The 21,972-nt window shown below is 46.3% G+C and overlaps 1 protein-coding gene across 5 annotated transcripts in view; it reads left to right on the forward strand.

The window, feature by feature from the left end:
- Nucleotides 1–21,972, forward strand: part of SORCS3 (sortilin related VPS10 domain containing receptor 3) — a 1,299,528-nt gene that overhangs the window by 832,811 nt on the left and 444,745 nt on the right. The gene's annotated exons all lie outside the window — the stretch shown is intronic.

A 21,972-nucleotide genomic window follows, 5' to 3' on the forward strand; every position in this document is an offset into this window, starting at 1 on the left:
GGCGCCGGTTACAGAATTGCGGCTTTGGGGAGTCCCTGCCGCTCAGCTGATGGAGAAGGGGGGGGGTGGGGAATTCCCCTGCTGCGATCGGCTGCTGCGGCAAAGATAAGCGGCTGAAATGTAGGCCCGGGTTTTCCGGGTCAACATTTCAGCCACCTATCTTGATTGAATATGAGCAAATCTGTAACCGGCGCCCTCGAATGATTGACAGGCGATCAGCGGACGCTTTTAAGGCGGCCATTGACTTGGGCGCCGGTTACAGAATCTGGCCCCAGCTGTTAGCCCAAAGTACATCCCTGCATATTTTGCATCGAACAACCTGAAAACTGGCATCAAGCACCCATATTGTTCTTTCTTATTTTATTTTATACAAAAACATATATTTACTGTATCATTTGTATTTGAAGATAGGGTGATTAAAATGTTCTATCCCATTCTCCCCAAAGAGCTCAGAATGAGTTACAGGTTACATAATATGCAGTTAACGGGTTACAGTTTGTCATAATTGGAGTACACGTTTTTTCGATACAAGTTTTTATAATAATAATAATAATAATAACTTTATTTTATATACCGCAGTATCACAAACAGTTCAGAGTGGTTTACAACGAAGATACAATGAGAACTGTACATATTCAGTAAAGGTGTTTAAACAGCGAAGAAAAATGTAGATTTACCATGCAGGAGATTGTACATATACAACAGAGATATATATATATATAATAGAGAGGCAGTGCGAGAGGCTTATAAAGAACAAAGCAGTGTATCAATTACAGGATAGAAGTATTTGATTATTTGGTGATGAGGGGAGTTCAAGAAATTTGTCGTAGAGGAAAGATTTGAGAGATTTCCTGAAGGATGAGTAGGATGGGGCAGATGAGATGAGGGTGGCCAGGCAGTTTGTCCATCTGCCAGCTTGATATGAGAGAGTTCTATTGAGGAATCTTTTGTGGGTGCATCCCTTTGGGGAAGGGTAGGTAAACAGGTTGGCATTGCGCGTGCGAGTGGTTCCAGGGAACACGAAGTGGTGAGACAGATATATCGGGGACAAGCCAGTTAGGGTTTTGAAGCAGAGGCAGGCGAATTTGAAGATGACTCTCGCTTCTATTGGCAACCAGTGCAGTTTATCCTAATGACATATACTAGGGATCTTATACCAGTATATATATTGGATGCCCCAGGCCCTGCGCAGCATGGATTAGTAGCTGGACAGTGCCAGTCTGTTCCAAGGGATGCCCCTTGTGACCCCGGAGTGGTTGGTGATCACAACAGTACATACGGCTCCTTCCGATTTCTAATCCCCAAATGCATTATTACTCTGCACTTCTTTGCACTGAATTTTAGTTGCCAGATATTAGACCATTCCTCTAACTTTTTCAGATCCTTTTTCATATTTTCCACTCCCTCTTCGGTGTCTACTCTGTTACAAATCTTGGTCTCATTTGCAAAGAGGCAAACCTTTCCTTCTAACCCTTCAGCAGTATCGCTCACAAAAGTACTGAACAGGATCGGCCCCAGCACTGAACCCTGAGGGACTCCACAACTCACCTTTCCTTCCTCCGAGCGACTTCCGTTAACCGCCACCCTCTGGCGTCTGTCCGTCAACCAGTTTCTAAGCCAGTTCACCACTTTGGGTCCTAACCTCAGCCCTTCAAGTGTGTTCAAGAGCCTCTTATGAGGAACCTTGTCAAAGGCTTTGCTGAATCTAAGTAAATTACATCTAGCACAGGGATCTCAAAGTCCCTCCTTGAGGGCCGCAATCCAGTCGGGTTTTCAGGATTTCGCCAATGAATATGCATTGAAAGCAGTGCATGCACATAGATCTCATGCATATTCATTGGGGAAATCCTGAAAACCCGACTGGATTGCGGCCCTCAAGGAGGGACTTTGAGATCCCTGATCTAGCATATGTCCTCGATCCAGCTCTCTGGTCACCCAATCAAAAAATTCAATCAGGTTCGTTTGCCTCGGATCCTGTAACCCATTAGATTCTAGGAATTTCACTATCATTGATATACTCTTGCGTACATGACATTCAAGTCATCTATTCTAATTTATACTTCTGAAGGGAACTTTAAAAATAAAATAAAATTCTGGAATCTCTCGTGGCACACCCATAATCTCCTCAGGGCACACCACTGTGCTGTGGCATGCAGTTTGAGAGATGCTGCTTTAAACCAAGGCAAAAGCAACACTCCTCTGGGCCACCTTTCCATTTTCTTTCCAAGGAAAAGTAAGTGCCAGCTGTGAGGTTGTCACTCTTCAAGTGCTTTTCGATTCCATGGACAACAAATAGCATCCATTTGCCTGGATGTGTGACTCTTCTTTAATTCACCATTTCGGCACTCTTCAAAAATGTAATATAATTTAGGCTAAGAAGCTTTCATCTTAGGCTGTGATGGGAAAACCTCTATAGTAAATTTATTGCCTGCTCAGAGGGAAAGCAAGACCGTCTTTGGTTGGGCTGTGGATAGGAATAAATTTGCATTGTTGTCTAGCAAGTTGTGTTTAACAAGCTAACAAGGGAAATGACTTGCATTAACAACAACTAAAAGAAAAGTCAAACTGAATATTTCTGTTCCATATGATACTGGGGCTTTGTTTCCCCTGGGCAAAATTATGCCAAACAGTTCTTGCATTTTTGACGTGTTTTCATCTGCCCCAAGTTCTTAGAGGTAAATTTCAGCAACTCGATGACGGACTCTGCACTTGTCTTTCAGTCTGTGAGGCCAACATATTTAATGACTTCATGGATCACTGCTCAGGTAGTATACTCTAAAGCAGTGGTTCCCAACCCTGTCCTGGAGGGACACCAGGCCAATTGGGTTTTCAGGCTAGCCCTAATGAATATGCATGAAGCAAATTTGCATGCCTATCACTTCCATCATATGCAAATCTCTCTCATGCATATTCATTAGGGCTAGCCTGAAAACCCGATTGGCCTGCTGTTCCTCCAGGACAGGGTTGGGAATCACTGCTCTAAAGGACAGAGGATCTTTGATAGATATACTGAAAGCCAATGAAGATGCGTCATTGGTTATGCGACTGATTGTAGGGGACAGTACAACAGAAAGGCAAGGGAGGCGTCCCGTTTCTAGCGGGCAATTTTATACAGTTATTTTTTGCTTGTATATGTGCATATATTTTATATATTTATTATTATATTATTTATATACCACCTATAGTCTAAGTGGTTTACATTCTGGTACTTAAGCATTTTTCCCTGTCTGTCCCGGAGGGCTCACACTCTATCTAATGTACCTGGGGCATTGGGGTAAGAACATAAGAAGTGCCTCCGCCGGGTCAGACCATAGGTCCGTCCTGCCCGGCAGTCCGCTCCCGCGGCGGCCCAAACTGGTCACGACCTGTCTGTATCACCAGAAGAGGCTCCCTTGCCACCTTGGTTTCTCATTTAAGTCCTGTCTTCCTATCGAAGTCCTAACCTTCCGGTCTTGCACATGCACGACCTGGTTTGGTTTCTATACTCATTACTTGGTTAGCTTTCTATACTTGTGTTACATCCCAGCTCCTCCCTCAGTATCCCACGATCCCTTTATCCCTCAGGAATCCGTCCAATCCCTGTTTGAATCCCTGTACCTTACTCTGCCTGATCACTTTTTAAGGTATTAAGTAACTTGATCCAATAACTTTCTCGCTATTAAGTTCAAAATTCAAAAGTGTGCCACTCGATCATTGAAAGTTTCATTTGCATCAAACTCCTTTGAAATCATAAATCATAAAGGGAGAGCCTCAGATCCCCGTGCGTAAAAGTTGATTGGTTCCGCACTGGAAAGGGAAAAGGTCTTCACCGGCTCATCCCCCTCCTACCAACAGTCAGACACTTCTAATGGATCAAACTTTCTCAAAAATTATGTCAAAATTACTTAGCTGTGGCAGAGACACAGAGACTTTAAGAACATTAAGACAATTGCTCCACCCACTGCTAAGTAATTTTGACACCATTTTTGAGAAAGTTTGATCCATTAGAAGTGTCTGACTGTTGGTAGGAGGGGGACGAGCCGGTGAAGACCTTTTCCCTTTCCAGTGCGGAAGCAATCAACTTTTACGCACGGGGATCTGAGGCTCTCCCTTTATGATTTATGATTTCAAAAGGAGTTTGACGCAAATGAAACTTTCAATGATCGAGTGGCACACTTTTGAATTTTGAACTTAATAGCGAGAAAGTTATTGGATTTAGTATTGTTTTTTCTCGTTCCTGGATATAGGGTATTTTTGGTATTAAGTAACTTGCCCAGGGTCACAAGGAGCAGCATAGGATTGGAACCCACAAACGCAGGGGTGCTGAGGCTGTAGCTCTAACCACCGCACCATTATAAATGTCTGACTGATGTAATAGTGCATGGTTTGACCTGATAATGCATGCGGGGGATCCTTTTACTAAAGCTGTGATAAGAGTGATCTCAGCATGCCCCTTAAGTGGCCACTTGTGCTGCAGCTGGAAAATGCCACATTTTCCAAATGGTCAGGTGCTAATTTTGTCATTAGAAGCTGGACATTAAAAAAATTACCACATGAGACTCTACTGTACTATTTTGTAGATGATAATGGCCTCTGCACAACTGAGGGTGGTGGCAGGAGGGAGTGAGTATCCCTCCTGCCGGCCAACTTCACAGCAGGGGGGTAGGGGGAGATTTCCTTGCTGTAATCAGCTCAGTGGCCACATCTATTTGAAATGTTGACCAGCATTTTTCGGGCCTATATTTCAGGCGTCTATCACAGCCCTAGGGAGATGCCTAGGATGGCTTAAGCTCACCCAAGGCCACTTCCAGCCAAAACCACGCCCACGCCCAGCCTTGGGTGAGCTTAAATGTCCTAACTTGTCACCCTGCACCCACGAAAGTTGCTTACAGTGTAGGCAGCCTGCTTCGGGGTTTTATTTTAGAAAACGTGCGACCTGATTGGCTGGTTAGAGAGCCGTAAGACACCTACCGCTGCCTACAATCAGGACGCCATTTATAGAATTTGCCCCATAGAGTCTATTTTTCTGCTATGTATGTATGTGAAGAAACAACATTGTGAAACTATGCTATCCTGAGTGGTGGCATCTATGTCTTTCTACTTCCTTTTCTGAACAGTCTCAGATCTTAACATGGCAACAGTCACATTAACAATGCTTTCTCTTTTCTTCAGCAGTCCTATCTTGTACGTTTCTCAACAATACATAATTCCAGGCCTGACTTTTGTTAGGAGTAGAGAATGACAGGGTGGCAGTTACCCGCGAATAACCGTGGGTAGCCACGGGTAACCCACCGAAACGGTGGGGGGGGAACAAAATGCTCATTGCGGGCACGGGGACAAGGCCATGCACCGCCCTATGGAGCGGTGAATGGCCTTGTCCCCGCAGTTAAGGGAGAGAAGGTGTGCGGTCACCGAACGTGCGTGGCCCCCTCCCTACCTCCGGCCAAATTTATCTCCCTCCTTCCCCATTACCTTTGTGGCGCTTTAGAAAAGAAAATGATGCCGGCCAAGCCTACCTGTGCCGCCCTGAAGTCACGTGTGTGTGGGCGGAAGCTTCTCCTCTGATGCAACTCCGGTTACATCAGAGAAGAAGCTTCTGCCCACACAAGCGCAACTGCAGGGCGGCACAGGTAGGTTTTGCCGGCTTCATTTTCTTTTCTAAAGCGCCACGAAGGTAAGGGGGAGGGAGGGAGATTTGGCCGGAGGTAGGGAGGGAAGGGGCCGCACGCGTGATCGGTGACTACGCGCCTTCCCTCCCTTAAATTTCTTTACGCTGCGAAGGTAAAGGGGAGGGAGGGAGATTCTCGCGCTGCTGAAGAGTGGTGAGGTGGCGAGAGGGAAGGGTGGATGCTGTGGGAATAGGGACAGGGCGATGAAGGGGACGGCAAGGACGGGGCGGTGTCATTCTCTAATTAGGACACTAGGTCTAAGTTTTCACATTTCAGTCTTCTATTCTTTCTCTTGTAAGCCCTGTAGTATGTTTTTATGGAAAGGGGGGGAGCATAGTCTGGGTGTGTTAGAAAAAACAAAATCCCAAATAGCACCAAAAGGTTCCACAAAGGAAATGAAGCAGCAAAACAATTGTGGAACAAAAGATCGGATGTACTGGTTTGTAGTTTCATAAGCGTCCAAATAGCTTAAAAACAATCCACAAAGGGCGTATACAGTCAAGAGTGACCCACAGGATAGAAACCAAATAATGCATAAAATAAAAATGACCCAATACGGGTCGTGTTTCGGCAAAATAAAAATGCCTTCCTCAGGGGTCTTATAGGGCCCACAGAAATTCCAAGTAGTTAAGAGACTACAAGTAGCACAGCTTACAAGACTCCAATGTAGGCCGGTGTCATACTAGTACATCCGATCTTCTGTTCCACAATCTTTTTGTTGTTTTGCTGGGAGTATTTTAGGCAGAAGCCAAAATATGGATGCTGAACCCCTAGTTCGGAAAGGGATGGGAAGCCTATGTCCCAAAAAACAGACAGTGGGGTTTAGACCTGGTACTTAGCACGTCCATATTATAGAAAGATGCTCTGATTGAGCAGTTCTCCACAGGTAGGAGGAGGAAGGGAAGTCACAGTAAGCTATTTTTCTATCCCTGGAGGGCCCACAATTTAAGACATTCACAAAGCATACCAGTAGGATTTGAACCAGGGGCCTCTGGTACTCTGCCCTTGGTCTTAACTAGCTGCTTTAATTAGCTGTGGCTCACTGGTTGAGCTGCTGCCTTTGCACCCAGAGGTTGTGAGATCAAATCCCGGAGCTGCTCCTTGTGACCCTGGGCAAGTCACTTAATCCTCCAGTGCCCACCACTTTAAATGTCAGCTTTGAAATGCTAAAGTCACAAAAAGGCAGTATACAAGTCCCCATTCCCTTTCATCAAGGCCAGTATCCCATAGAGTAGCAACATTCCAGAGCTGAGATTGTGATGTCATAATGCCTCATTCCACCAATGCCTAAGAGCTAGCCTCAGTGATGTCACAATAGCTCAAATGTCCTATACTCAGCTCACATAAGAACATATTAGGACAGACTGAAGGTGTGGCTCACTAGCTGAGCTGCTGTCTCTGCACCCAGAGGTTGTGAGATCAAATCCTAGTGCTGCTCCTTGTCATTTAATCCTCGAGCGCCCACTTTGAACATCAGTTTTGAAATGCCAAAGTGATAAAAAAGCAGTATACATGTCCCCATTCCCTTTCCTTTACATGTATATCCATATGGCTATTTTATAACATAGATGTTCCCATGTTGCTACAATGATGTCCATGCCCCTTCTTGTTCCCTGTTCATAGCTCGCATGTTTCAGTTTTAAATATGAATGTTCATGATAGACATAGCCAGCACTCAGATATCCATTTCTCATGCATTTTACAAAAGTTTGTATGCCGGAAGATCCTGTTCTAAACTAGAGAATGACATGGGGACGGGTACTCATGGGCAAGGATGGAGACAGGGATGGGAACAGAGACAGAGCCTGCAGGGTCAAGGACAAACTTTGTCCCCATGTCATTCTCTAAAAATTTGAGACTAGTATCAATATTGTGGGACAGGATCCTGGCTAGGCCTAGTTGCCCCTCTGAATCCCTGTCCCAGAGTTTGAATGAAGGCAGTGGAACACAGCTCTCAGCTCCTCCAAGAAGTGCATACTGAAACTTCCCAGTTTATAAGGCAAACAGCAAAGAAAAAAGGCTTCTATCAGTCCAGTTATTTCCTATTGGAAAACAATAAAGTTCCAACAGTTCCGACACCTGAGCTGTAAGCACAATGTTCACCTTTAGCTCTAGGGATTATTTTTAAATTCAAACTCAGCAGTGCTATGGATAAAGTCCAGTCTCCGAAAACAAAAGTCCAAAACTTTTCTTCTGGCCACACTCTCTGGCCTGTCAAAAACAGTGCATGTAAACATTTTCCTTTTGAAAAGCACACACTCTGGCTCTGTTGGGTAGAGCCGAATCCCCAACAGGCTGGGAGGAGATAGGCCCATACACCACAGGTGTTGCTGTCCTCCCAAAAGACAGGCACTGGTATTATTCCTCACCCCCAAAGCAGAACTCGGAGCAGTGCACAAGCTGCTCCCAAAACAAAACAAAACCAAAAATGCAGCTATTGCTTTACAGTTCTTTAAGGTGGCTGGACACACCCCACAATGTCCCCAGCACAAACACTCAAGCAGGTTTTAAAAAACACTCAAAATGCAAACTCAGTGAAAAGGAAAAATAAACTGCTTGGCTTAACAGCCTACTCACAGTCAATATGATGTTCACTAAAGTCAGGCACAGCATAGTCCCCTTGACTCTCCATACTTGTTGGGCTTCTGTAACTGGCTTAGTGTGATTTTCAGCAAGTTCCTCCATCTCCCAGTCAACAGGGTCCACGGAGGAATTGCCTTGTTCTGGCCCCTGTTCAGCTGGAAGGACTGGCTTCCGTTCAGCTGCCTGTTCCAGCTGTTTCCCTCCCTCATCTGACAAGGAAAGCTCAGGAAATTGAAACCTCGCCATACAACCATGCCCCCTCCTAGCAGGGACAGGCAAGCTCTTAAAGGGCCCTGCACTCTGAGTGTCAGCCTGAGCTTTAGGCATTCTTAAAGGTGCACACTCCTGCCTAAAGCTGTGCACAGGATTTCTACACACTTCAGGATGTTTCCCAAACTTGCTGACAGGGTTTCTAATGCGGCTTTCAGGATCTTCCTCCCTGTTTCTAGTAGGGCTATCAGGATTCCTGTCACATTATGTAAAACATTGTAGACAGTTGGTAACTGAATTCAGTGATTAAAAAAAACCTACAGAAGCTGCTTTTGGATTTAAATGAATTACTGTTAAATGACATCATTTGTGTCTTGTCTGCCATCTGCAACATCCTTCCATCATGTGCCCGGCTGTTTAAGAATCTTACTGTTACTGCAAGATATTCATCCATCATTGCTGGTATCAAGGAACATTTCCATCATTTAATAGACTCTTATTTTCTGCTAATCCACGACCAAGTTTAGGTTCTCTTCTACATCCATGTTTGAAAGACAATCCAGCTACCTTCCCATATGAAGTAAAAACATAAGCAACTGAATCTTTGGGAAGGTTGTATCAAAACCAAATTGAAATGGAAGGCTCTATTTGCGATTTATAAACAATTGTATAGAATATAAATATAAAATCAAGTGTTCAAGGCTTGTGCAAATGAGGACAGAGTCTGCAGGAAAAGGGCAGGCACGGAGACAGAGCTTGTGGGGATGAAGAAGGGTGAGAATGGGAACAGAGCCTGCAGGGATGAGGTGGGGATAGGGATAAACTTTGTCCCCATTTCATGATCTAAACTACATGTAAAGTGGGCATCCATATATGACATATTGACTTGAACATCCCTATTCTGAGTTGGACGTCCTTTCTAAAATCTGACTCCTTGGCATCTATGTGTCTTTTAAAATAGTGCCCAAGAAGGTACCTACTTCCCCTCTTAAACTTATCAATTATCCTTTACCTGTTTATTTACTGTAGAATATTTAAATACATATGAAATATGTGCCACATACTTTTTTGGGGAGAGCAGAAGAAAACATTTCCTAAAGAACAGCTCTACTAGCTATGCAAAAGTTCTACTTTTCTGAGCTGTCAGAGCTATTAATATGTGGCTCTTGTTTCAATAGGAGCTATTATCTTCTAGCTGTAATTCATACATCCCACCACTAGAAGCACTGTGATATCTTAGGAAAAAGAGACCGCTATTGGCTGTTTTAAGAGCAATAATCAATGACCTGGTACTCAATAACAATACAAATGACTACGGATTGAACAAAACAAATGTCAACAGATGCATAAATAGAAAGAAATTCTAGTAATGAATGCCTCTTGCTGAGTTGAGGTGGATATGTTTCTATTGTTCTTCATGACTATTCCAATAATCAATAATCTGTTGGCTAAATTGCCTTTAGCTTTTTCTACTGAAGGGTTGTCGGGTAAGATTTGCCTCTTTGTGGATGATACCAAAATCTGCAATAGAGTAGATACACTGGATGGTGTGAATACCATGAAGAAAGACCTGACGAAGCTTGAAACATGGTCTGAAATTTGGCAGCTAAAATTTAATGCTAAGAAATACAAGGTCATGCATTTGGGCTGCAAAAACCCAAGGGACCTCATTTAGAATATTGTGCACAATTATGGACAGAACAAAAAAAAAAAGAAAATCACTGGACTAAGTGCCTGATTCTGTATAGGATGCCCGGTCTCAGCAGCCACCTAAGCAGCTTTTGAGAATTGCAAACAGGTGTCCTATATAGAATCGTGTCTGTCCTGACAGACAGACAGACAGACAGACACCTAACACCCCGATTCTCTAACCGGCATCCATGTCACAGGTGCCGGTTAGAGAATCGCATTGCCGCTGAGCTAATCGTGACAAGGGAATCTCCCTGCTGTGATCAGTTTAGCGGGTGCAGCAGGTAACCTGTCCCCCCTGCGAAGTCGGCCAGCAGGAGGGATGCCCACTTCCTCCTGCTGGTACCTCCGAAGCCCCCCTCAAATGTCTACAGCAGGAGGAGTGCCCAATTCCTCCTTCCGCCACCTGTCAAGGCATCCCCCCCGGCAGAAGGGATGCCCACTCTCTCCTGCTGCTGGCCCCATCATTCCCCAAACCCCCCCAAACATTCCCCGATTCCACCCCTGACAGTCCCAGACGCCCCAACAACCCCTGCCACTCTCCGACTCCACCTGGACAATTCCCCAACGCCCTCAAGATCCCTCCCTGCCACTCTCCAGGTCCACCCCGACATCCCCAAGATCCCTCTACCACTCTCTGACTCCACCCAGACAACTCCCCTCATACCTAGCAAGATGGATGCCCACACCCTCCTGCCGGCAGACCTGCCACTACAAAATGGCAAGCCCTCCCCTTCCCGGTGCATTTTACTGGTCTACATTTCAGGTGCCTATCGCGGCCCTAGGAAGGCGCCTAGGGCCACCTAAGCTCACCTAAGGCTACTTTCGGGCGAGACCACATCTATGCTTAACTTGAGTGAGCTTAAGCGGCCCTACGTGTCTCCTTTGGCTCGCAAAAATGTCTACAATGTAGGCGACCTGCCTCCAGGTGTTTTTTTTTTTTTAACGTGCAACCCAATTAGCTGGTTAGACAGCATTAGGACGCCTACTGCCGTCTACAGTCGGGACGCTGTTTATAGAATTTGGCCCTAAGTGTATAGCCCTCGATGGAGACTGCCTCAACTTTCTTGGCTGGGTTGAGTACTTTTCAGTGGCACCTCGTACAGAGGAAGTTTGAAATCACCAGCTAATGTGTTCTAATAAATATTTAAATGCAAATCTGGCGTGATATCAACTTAGAGCCCGATGCTGTACAAATCAATCCTTTTCTTTCGCATCTACTGCTAAGGCAATCGGAGGACAAGGACACAGAATTAATTGAAGACATTGAGAATATTACCTTACGGGGGGACGTCGTTCTGTTAGGAGACTTCAACATGCCTGATGTAGACTGGAACACACTCTCAGCAACAACTTGTGATAGCAGGAGGATATTAACGTCCATGAAGGGAGTAAGGCTCAAACAAATGGTACTAGAGCCCACTAGGGCCCAGGCCATCCTGGACCTGGTACTTACGAACGGGGAAAGCGTCTCGGAGGTCTCGGTGGGAGAAAAGCTAGCCACCAGTGACCATAACATGGTATGGTTTAACCTTAAGAAAGGCTTCCCTAGGTCACAAACAAAAACAAGAGTGCTCAATTTACGAGGCACTGACTTTGCACGCATGGGAGATTTCGTCCATCAGACGCTGCAGGTTCAAGAAGTAACTGATAATGTGGAAACTATGTGGTCTACCTTGAAATCAACCCTTCATGAGGCAACTAAACGCTACATAAAATCGGTAACCAAACAGCAAAGAAAAAAGAAACCCCAATGGTTCACTGATGAAGTCTCGTACCTCGTCAAAGAGAAGAAAATAGCATTTCTCGTATACAAACGCACGGGAGAAAAAGAAGCAAACATTGTATACAGGGCAAAGTCTGCAGCGGTCAAAACAGCAGTCAGGGAGGCCAAACTTCGAATGGAAGAAACTCTAGCGAAGAGCATTAAGAAAGAGGACAAATCCTTCTTCAGGTACATTAGCGACAGGAAAAAGAACGCAAACGGGATAGTACGCCTTAGAACGCCAGAAGGGAACTACGTGGAAACAGATTCCGATAAGGCCAAACTGCTGAATGATTACTTTTGTTCAGTCTTCACCTGCGAGGCACCAGGGCACGGGCCACGGCTGGAAGCAAAGCAAAGCATAGAAGACCCATTCCAGAATTTTTAGTTCACACCAGCTGATGTTTACAGAGAACTGTCGAGACTCAAGGTAAACAAAGCCATGGGACCGGACAATTTGCATCCAAGAGTGCTCAGAGAGCTATGCGATGTTCTGGCGAAACCGTTAGCCATGCTCTTCAATCTCTCCCTAAGTACAGGGAGAGTCCCCCTGGACTGGAAAACAGCCAACGTTGTTCCTCTGCACAAAAAAGGTTGCAGAGCAGAGGCTGCGAATTACAGGCCAGTGAGTCTCACATCAATAGTGTGTAAACTCATGGAAACTCTACTTAAAGGCAAATTAGACATGATATTGGATGAGGGAAATCTGAGGGATCCCTGTCAACATGGATTCACTAGGGGCAGGTCATGCTAATCCAATCTCATCAGCTTCTTTGACTGGGTGACAAGAAAACTAGACTCGGGAGAGTCTCTGGACATAGTGTACTTGGATTTCAGTAAAGCTTTCGACAGTGTCCCGCACCGTAGACTATTAAACAAGATGAAATCGATGGGGTTGGGTGAGAAACTAACTGCATGAGTCAATGATTGGCTGAGTGGAAGACTTCAGAGGGTGGTGGTCAACGGCACCCTCTCTGAGACATCGGAGGTGATTAGCGGAGTGCCGCAGGGATCAGTCCTGGAACCATCCCTTTTCAACATATTCATAAGGGACTTGACCCGGGGGCTTCAGGGTAAAGTAGCACTGTTCGCCGACGATGCCAAACTGTGTAACATAGTAAGTGAAAGCAATCTCAAGGATAGTATGACGCAGGATCTGATCACGTTGGAAAACTGGTCCTCGACATGGCAGCTGGGCTTCAACGCTAAGAAGTGTAAGGTCATGCATCTCGGCAGCAGAAATCCATTCAGAACATACACCTTGAATGGAGAAGCACTAGCTAGGACTTCAGAAGAACGGGACTTGAGAGTAATCATCAGTGCAGACATGAAGGTTGCCAAACAAGTAGAGAAGGCCTCATCCAAGGCAAAGCAAATGATGGGATGTATCAAGAGAAGCTTCGTCAGCCGCAAACCTGAAGTCATAATGCCACTTTACAGAGCCATGGTGAGACCTCATCTGGAATACTGTGTGCAATTCTGGAGGCCACATTACCGTAAAGATGTACTTTGAGCTGAGTCGGTCCAGCGGATGGCCACTAGAATGGTCTCCGGACTCAAGGGTCTCTCATACGAAGAAAGACTGGGCAAATTGCAGCTCTATACTCTAGAGGAACGCAGGGAAAGGGGTGACATGATTGAGACATTTAAATACGTCACGGGTCGTGTAGAGCTGGAAGACGACATATTCGTTTCCAAGGGACCCTCGGTCACAAGGGGGCACCTGCTTAAACTTAGAGGAGGGAAATTTAGCAGTGACACCAGGAAGTACTTCTTCACAGAAAGGGTGGTGGATCATTGGAACAAACTTCCGGTGCAGGTGATCAAGGCCACCAGCGTGCTCGACTTTAAGAATAAATGGGGCATCCACATGGGATCCCTACGAAGGTCGAGATAAGGAACTAAGTCATATGCACTCAGACTTAATGGGGTGGGTCAGTAGAGTGGGCAGACTTGATGGGCTGTAGCCCTTTTCTGCCGTCATCTTTCTATGTTTTTTTTTTTCTAAGATATGCTACAATGAAAGAGAATGCAGTTGGACAATTTTAGATTACAGTGGTACCTTGGAATCTGAACTTAATCCATTCCAGAACCCTGTTCGAGTTCCAAAACGTTTGAGTTCCAAGACAAGTTTTCCCATTGAAAAGAATAGAAACCGGATTAATCCGTTCCTTGGTTCCACAAACTCTGCAAGATCGGGCCTACCTGGAAGAAACAGCAAGATCGGGACCCCCCAGCAGCAGAGGCAGCAAGATCGGGACCCCCAGCAGCAGAGGCTGCAAGATCGGGACCCCCAGCGGCAAGACAGCAAGATCGGCAACGGCAGCTGCAAGTGGTGTTCAGCCCAAAGCTTCCCTCCCAGGCGGAAACAGGAAGCTGCGTCAGAAGGGAAGCTTTGGGCTGAGCACCGCATGCAGTTCAGATTCCAAAGCAGCGTTTGGATTCCGGGGCAAAAATGAAGGGAAAAAAAAAAGTTCGGATTCCAAATCGTTCAAATTCTGGGGCGTTCGGATTCCGAGGTACACTGTATAACAAAGCTTAACTCGATGGCAAGACAGGGTGGGAAGGAGCATGGACGATGGAATAAATACGGGAATTTAATGCTTGTCTACACCAGAGAGTAGAAAATCAACGAGGAAGAAAACAAACAGTGACTTGGATTAAGAGCGATATATTGCAAATGGGCATGCTGTGTGACTGCAGGCGGGAGGTATCCTTGCAAGATCAGCAGGAATGGATGCCAGGCTGGACGAGCCATTGATGTTTTTTTGCTGTTAGTTATTATCTTATTTATTGATATACATTTATTGGGATTTATTAACCCCCTTTATGAAGAGATTCTCCCAAGGTGGCATAACAGCAGGCACAGCTTGACAGCAAGCTTAGTTTTAACAGTATAACAATAAAATGACCAGATATAAGGATAAATGCAGTCAATGAGGTAAACGTGGAAATGGCAAACTGATTCCTAGTAAAAGAACCAACGTGATACTGTATAAGAAATAATAAGACTTCAACAGCAATCGTATAACAGACAAAGGTCAGCAGAGAAAAATGATAGGCAGCATGGAAAAAAATGCATATAATATATATGATCAATACGGGTAAGTGGTGCCCCTCCCCCGCCCCAACTCCCCACGCGCAACACCCCCCCCCCCTTCACTGTACTTTTTTAACTTCTATGGCGGTGTGAGCAGCTTTGACGTCACTTCCTAGGCGCGGGTCCCGGAAGTGACGTCGGAGAGAGCGCCCATGCCGACGCAGGCAGCGACCTTACGCCGGGGAAGTAATAAAAGGTATAGGGGAATGCAAGGGACGCGTGGCGAGGAGAGGAGCAGGGGGGCGCGCAGAGGAGAAGGGGTGCCGCGCCCTTAGGAAGAGGGCGCCCAGGCTGGACTGAACCCCACCCCCCTTTATAATGCCACTGTATATGATGCTTATAATGTCAGCACACTACAAATAAACACCTTAATAGGCAAAAAATTGCAGAATAAAACAAGTCCACTGCAAACAAGATCAGAAAAAAAAACAAAAACCCACAGCAGGGATAATGGCATGAGTTATGTTTTTGGCTTGAGGGTCTTTTTTTTAAATTATTATTATTGTTGTTGTTGCTTCAGTGTCCTCACAATCAGAGTGCATTGGTTGTACTTGGCGTTTACTTTAAGTACCCACCTGTTTGGAGACTTCAACACTGGTTCTGAGCTTTATGATAAACCACCTCTTTTAGTAAGGTGCGCTAACCGATTAGCGTGCGCTAAATGCTAACGCGTCCATAGACTAACATGCATGCGTTAGCATGTAGCGTGCGCTAATTCGATTAGCGCGCGCTAACCAGTTAGCATGCCTTAGTAAAATTGGGCCAAAGACTCTGTGTGCTCCTGATGCAGGCCCTTAAGCCGAAACACGACTCATACGGAATCAAGCTATTACTGAGTCAAGTCATTTACAATAAAGTATACCGAGGGACTACCACTAGGTTGTGCTGTGTTTGTCAGCCCCACTGCATTAGACTATTCAAATAACATACCCCCCTCTTTTACTAAGGTGCGCTAACCGATTAGCACGCGCTAAACGCTAACGTGTCCATAGGCTAACATGCACGCATTAGTTAGCGCACCTTAGTAAAAGAGGGCCATAGTTTCAAGTTCCTTTATTTTTGATGTACCGTCTATCAAAGAGTGTGGCGCAGTGGTTAAAGCTACAGCCTCAGCACCCTGGGATTGTGGGTTCAAGCCCACGCTGCTCCTTGTGACCCTGGGCAAGTCACTTAATCCCCCCATTGCCCCAGGTACATTAGATAGATTGTGAGTAGAGAATGACACGGTGACAAAATTCATTACCGTTCCCGTCCCCGCGGATAACCGCGGGAAATAATCCCATGTCATTTTCTAGTGTCTATTTCAGCCTCAGTCCTTCTACACCAGCATTCTTCAAAGCAAAGCTTGCGGGTCAGTGGTTGTGGCCATTCATACTCTGATTCTTAAGTGAGCCAAGGATAATGAAGCCATTGTGACATCACTGATGCGATTGGCTCTTAGGCACTGGTGGAATGAGGCATTATGACATCACAATATCTGCTCTGGATACCAGAGACTGTCATTCTTTAGTGTCTGTCTCAACCTCAGTCCTTCTAGACCAGCATTCTTCAAAGCAAAGCTTGAGGGTCAGTGGTTGTGGCCATTCATACTCTGATTCTTCCCTCTCTCCTTAAAGAATGACATGAAGATGGTTTCCCGCGGGAACGGTGATGAAATTTTGTCACCGTGTCATTCTCTAATTGTGAGCTCACCGGGACAGACAGGGAAAATTGCTTGAGTACCAGAAAAAAATTTGTGCAAACCATTCTGAGCTCCACTGGGAGAACAGTATAGAAAACTGAATAAATAAAAAAATAAGTGTCTAAACAGTGTACAATATAATGAGGTTAAAAAAGCACATGTAACTTTAGCTTGGTTTAAGACATCTCCTGTGCCTCTTTTGTGTTGCTCTATTAGACTACGAGGCCTGGGACCTTCTTTTCTTCTTTCTTCTCGCTATAAGTTCGTTGCCAGCAGGCTTTTCAACCAGTGCCTGATTTAAATGGCAAAAGCCATTTAAAAGCCACCTTAAAGTTGTTTAAAACAAAAAAAATGTGCTAGATCACGTTTATGGGAGCACCTAAGGATGCTTAGGGTTGAAGAAGTTGTGGCTAACGCCGGAAATGACCTTAGGCGTTCTTTGGCACCGCCGTAGACGTGATTCACGCCAAACATAGGTGCCGGGATTGTAGGCCTCCAAGCATAGGCATTTCTGGTGCCTATGTTTGAGGTCGCCACGATTCTACAAATGGTGCCGTTGCGTGATTGACACACGATCAGCGGCAGTCTTTTAGGCGGCCACCTATACCAGCGCTGTTTGCAGAATCTGGCGCCGAGGACTATTTTATAAAGGACTCTTGCCTTTATAGAATATCGCGTAGCGCTGATTCCTGGGCCTAAGTTTGGACACCAGACTTACACCTGCTGTAACCTGGTGAATAATTTTGTGCATAACTTGACACACCCATGCCCCCCCCTAGCCACACCCCCTTTTGGGATACACACTACGGGTATTAGGTGCCCTGCCAGCCAAATTTTAGCCACTAACATTCAGCTGAAATAGCTGGCAGTTGTCATTACTACTACTAATCATTTTTATAGCACCTCAAGACATACACAGCACTGTACACATTAGATGTATGGTTACCATTTTTTGGTTTGCAAAAAACCCGGATACAGGACCCCGCTCTGTTCCGCCTGACCCCAACCAGTTCTGCCTTCGGCTCTGCCCCCATCTCACTCTAGCCCCTCCCAATTCAGCCTCCAGCCCTACAACATTTTCTCTTCTTCCCCGACAAGCTCTAGCTGCATCTGGAGGGCCTGGAGCATGTGTGATGTCATCAGCGCACGCTCAGAAGCCCTCCAGATGTGGCTAGAACTCATCGGGGGCTAGAACATTGCCAGGTTTTAGAAAGTGCGGGACCCTGGATATCCCTCTAAAAAGAGGACATGCCCAGATTTTCTCAGACATCTGGTAACCCTAATTATATGCAGATATTTTCCCTGTCCCTAGTGGGCTCACAGTCTAACTTTTTGTACCCGAGGCAATGAAGAGTTAAGTGACTTGCCCAGGGTCACAGGGAGCTGCAGTGGGATTCAAACCCAGTTTCCCAGGATTAGGGTTGCCAGATTTTCCAATCAAAAAATCTGGACCCCTCTAGACCCGCCCTAGGCCCACCCATCCCTGCCATAATCCCACCCCCAGGCCTGCCCTAGCCCTGACCCCACCCCCACCCCCGCTGCCTGTTCTTGTCCGCCGCTCCCCGTTTATGACCGCTAATCGTGACGATGCGATTAGAGGAGGCTTTTCAAAACCCGGACAAAGTGCCGGGTTTTGAAAAGCTGTCCGGACCCTCAAAAGGAGGACATGTCTGGGGAAATTGGGGTGGCTTGTAGCCCTACCCAGGATCTCAGTCCTCTGCACTAACCATTAGGCCACGCCTCCAATATGGCTACATGCTATTTAACAGGCCAGGAGGTGTTCCATGGTGGTGTAATAGTGCTGAATATCGGGCAGTATACATTTAGAAAAATGCAAATATCTCTGCTGTACAACTGTGCATGGATTTGTGTGCTTTGCTGGAGATGCAGTTATGGCATTAAGAAGTGGCTAGAATTGCCAGATGTCTGGATTTCCCTGGACATGTCCAGTAGAGCATAGTTCTTCAACCGCCGGTCTGCGGACCGGTGACGGTCCGCAGGAAATTTTTGCCGGTCCGCGCGCAGGACCGGCAAGATTGACTCATTTCAACTTCCTGCCGGTCCGCGCAGGGCCGGCAAGATCATCATCTGAAGCATGCGCTGGGCCGGAGAAATCTTGGGGAGCCTCCGACAGTGGCTTTCTCCCCTCTCTGCAGCTCTCCTTTACTTCCCAGCGCAGCGATTCACGAAGGCAGCCTCGGGGCTTTTGCTGAGTCGCGGCTGCCTCTGATGATGCAACTTCCTCTTTCCTCAGAGGCGGCGTGACCCAACAAAGGACCCGAGGCTGCCTTCGTGAATCGCTGCACTGGGAAGTAAGAAGAGCTGCTGGCAGGGGAGAAAGCCACTATCAGAAGCTGCTGGGCAAGGGAAAAAAAGGGACAGCTGCTACTGGAGAGGGAGAAGGAGAAGGAGAGATGCTTCTGGGAGGGGAGGAGGGAAAGGGATCTGGGAAGCTGCTGGGCAAGGAAAAAAAGGGACAGCTGCTACTGGAGAGGGAGAAGGAGAGATGCTTCTGGGAGGGGAGGAGGTAAAGGAGTCTGGGAAGCTGCTGGGCAAGGAAAAAAAGGGACAGCTGCTACTGGAGAGGGAGAGGGAGAAGGAGACGGAGAGATGCTTCTGGGAGGGGAGGAGGGAAAGGAATCTGGGAAGCTGCTGGGCAAGGAAAAAAAAGGGACAGCTGCTACTGAAGAGGGAGAAGGAGAGATGCTGCTGGGAGGGGAGGAAGGGAAGAGAGTTACTGCTGGACAGGAGGAAGAGGGAAGGGAGAATGAAAAAAGGAAGGAAACAGCTGGCAGAGAGATTAGAGGAGGGGAAGGGGAGACACAGGCATGAGAAAGTAGAGAGATTGATGATAGGAAGGGGTCAGCAGAAAAATAAGCAGAGGGACAACGATGATAGATCTGGTGTAGGAGAGATAAAAATGAAGAGAGCAGTGAAGCTGGAATGAATCATGTAAAAAGGAGAGAGGGGGCACAAGCTGGATGGAAAGGGGAGAGGGACATAGAAAGAAGACAGATACCATATGGAAGGGGGAGAGGACAGACAGTGGATGGAAGGGGCAAATGCTGGATTGAAGAGACAGAGAGGGCATACGCTGGAAGGAAGAAAGTGAAAAAAAGATTGAAAGCAGAAACCAGAGATGACAACAGGTAGAAAAAAATAATTTTATTTCTATTTTGTGATTAGAATATATCAGATTTGAAATATATATCCTGCTAGAGCTGGTGTTAGACATAACTGGGGACTGCAAAACCCAGGCAGTGCTTCTTTAGCTTCCAGCTGGCTTAGGGCGCTCTCTGACCAGGGGGCAGTTGCCTTAGATGCACTCCCCTAAAACTATTCCTGTCATGTGTTACTTTAGTATTCTGTTAGCATGATATTTCTGTGTAGCATTCTGTAATAATTTGGCTTGTTCAGTTTTCTTGATAGTAGAGGGGATATATGTGAATGGGAGGGGAGACAGGGGTTTTGTTGATCCTTGCTCTGAATTATTTGTATTTATAAAATGACAATTCTACAGAATATTGTTTCTTTTTATACTTTAATAAAATACATTCAATATAAAATCATAACTGAGGCTTGTGTGGATGGGATCAGATGATTTGTGGGGACCGAGCTCGCGGAGATGGGGCGGAAACGGGGTTTTTAAATTTTAGTCCTAGTAGTTTGCCGGTCCACAAAATAATTCTTTTTTTTCTGCCGGTCCACGGGTGTAAAAAGGTTGAAGAACACTGCAGTAGAGAATGACACGGTGACAAAATTCATCACCGTTCCCGTCCCCGCGGATAACCACGGGAAACCATCTTCATGTCATTCTTTAAGGAGAGAGGGAAGAATCAGAGTATGAATGGCCACAACAACGGACCCACAAGCTTTGCTTTGAAGAATGCTGGTGTAGAAAGACTGAGGCTGAAATAGACACTAGGAAATAACATGGGATTATTTCCCGCGGTTATCCGCGGGGATGGGAACGGTGATGAATTTTGTCACCGTGTCATTCTCTAATGTCCAGGGCTCCGGATGGCTTTTCAAAACCCAGCGCTTTGTCCAGGTTTCGAAAAGCTGTGTCAGGGGCAGGGAGGAAGTCCGCCCATGCGTGGACTTCCTCCCTGTCAAAGAAGAGCAGGCAGCGGAGGCCAGGGTGGGCTCGGGGGTGGGATTAGGACGTGGATGGGCATAACTAAGTTGGCCCGGGGGCATGGATAGGGGTCCGGATTTTCCAAAAGGAAAATCTGGCAACCCTAGAAGTGGCAGGTTTTTCTTGTTAGGTATAGTCCCTTCAGGCCGGATTCTGTAGCCGGTGCTGTCGGCAGCCGCCTTAAAAGCGGCCGCCGATCGCGTGCCAATCATGCATCGGCACCGGTTTCAAAATTGTGACTGCGGGAAAGAAACGCGCCGGAAATGCAGGCCACAGTTTTCCGGGCCTACATTTCCGGCACCTATCTCTGTGTGAATCGTGCCTACGTCGGAGCTTTAGGCTGCCGTACGCCACTTCCGAATTGTCCTACTTTGGCATTCGGTGGCCTAAAGCGCCTACATAGGCACAATTCTGGAGCCTTTAATTTAAGTGCCGGTAGGCGCTTCAACCTGTACAGGTCATTGGCGAGGCCCCACTTGGAGTAGTGTGTTCAGTTTTGGAGACCGTATCTGGCGAAGGACTTAAGAAGACTTGAGGCGGTCCAGAGGAGGGCGATGAAAATGATAGGAGGCTTGCGCCAGAAGACGTATGAGGAGAGACTGGAAGCCCTGAATATGTCTACCCTAGAGGAAAGGAGCGACAGGGGAGATTCAGACGTTCAAATACTTGAAGGGCATTAACGTAGAACAAAATCTTTTCCAGAGGAAGGAAAATGGTAAAATCAGGGGACATAATTTGAGGTTGAGGGGTGGTAGATTCAAGAGCAATGTAAGGAAATTCTAATTTACGGAGAGGGTGGTGGATGCCTGGAATGCGTTCCCGAGAGAGGTGGTGGAGAGGAAAACGGTGACGGAGTTCAAAGAAGCGTGGGATGAACACAGAGGATCTAGAATCAGAAAATAATATTAAAAATTGAACTAAGGCCAGTACTGGGCAGACTTGCACGGTCTGTGTCTGTGTATGGCCGTTTGGTGGAGGATGGGCAGGGGAGGGCTTCAATGGCTGGGAGGGTGTAGATGGGCTGGAGTAAGTCTTAACAGAGATTTCGGCAGTAGGAACCCAAGCACAGTACCGGGTAGAGCTCTGGATTCTTGCCCAGAAATAGCTAAGAAGAAAAAAATTTAAATTGAATCAGGTTGGCCAGACTGGATGGACCAT

The sequence above is a fragment of the Geotrypetes seraphini genome, chromosome 4 (assembly GCF_902459505.1).
Source record: "Geotrypetes seraphini chromosome 4, aGeoSer1.1, whole genome shotgun sequence".
In the NCBI taxonomy this organism is placed as follows: Eukaryota; Metazoa; Chordata; class Amphibia; order Gymnophiona; family Dermophiidae; genus Geotrypetes; species Geotrypetes seraphini.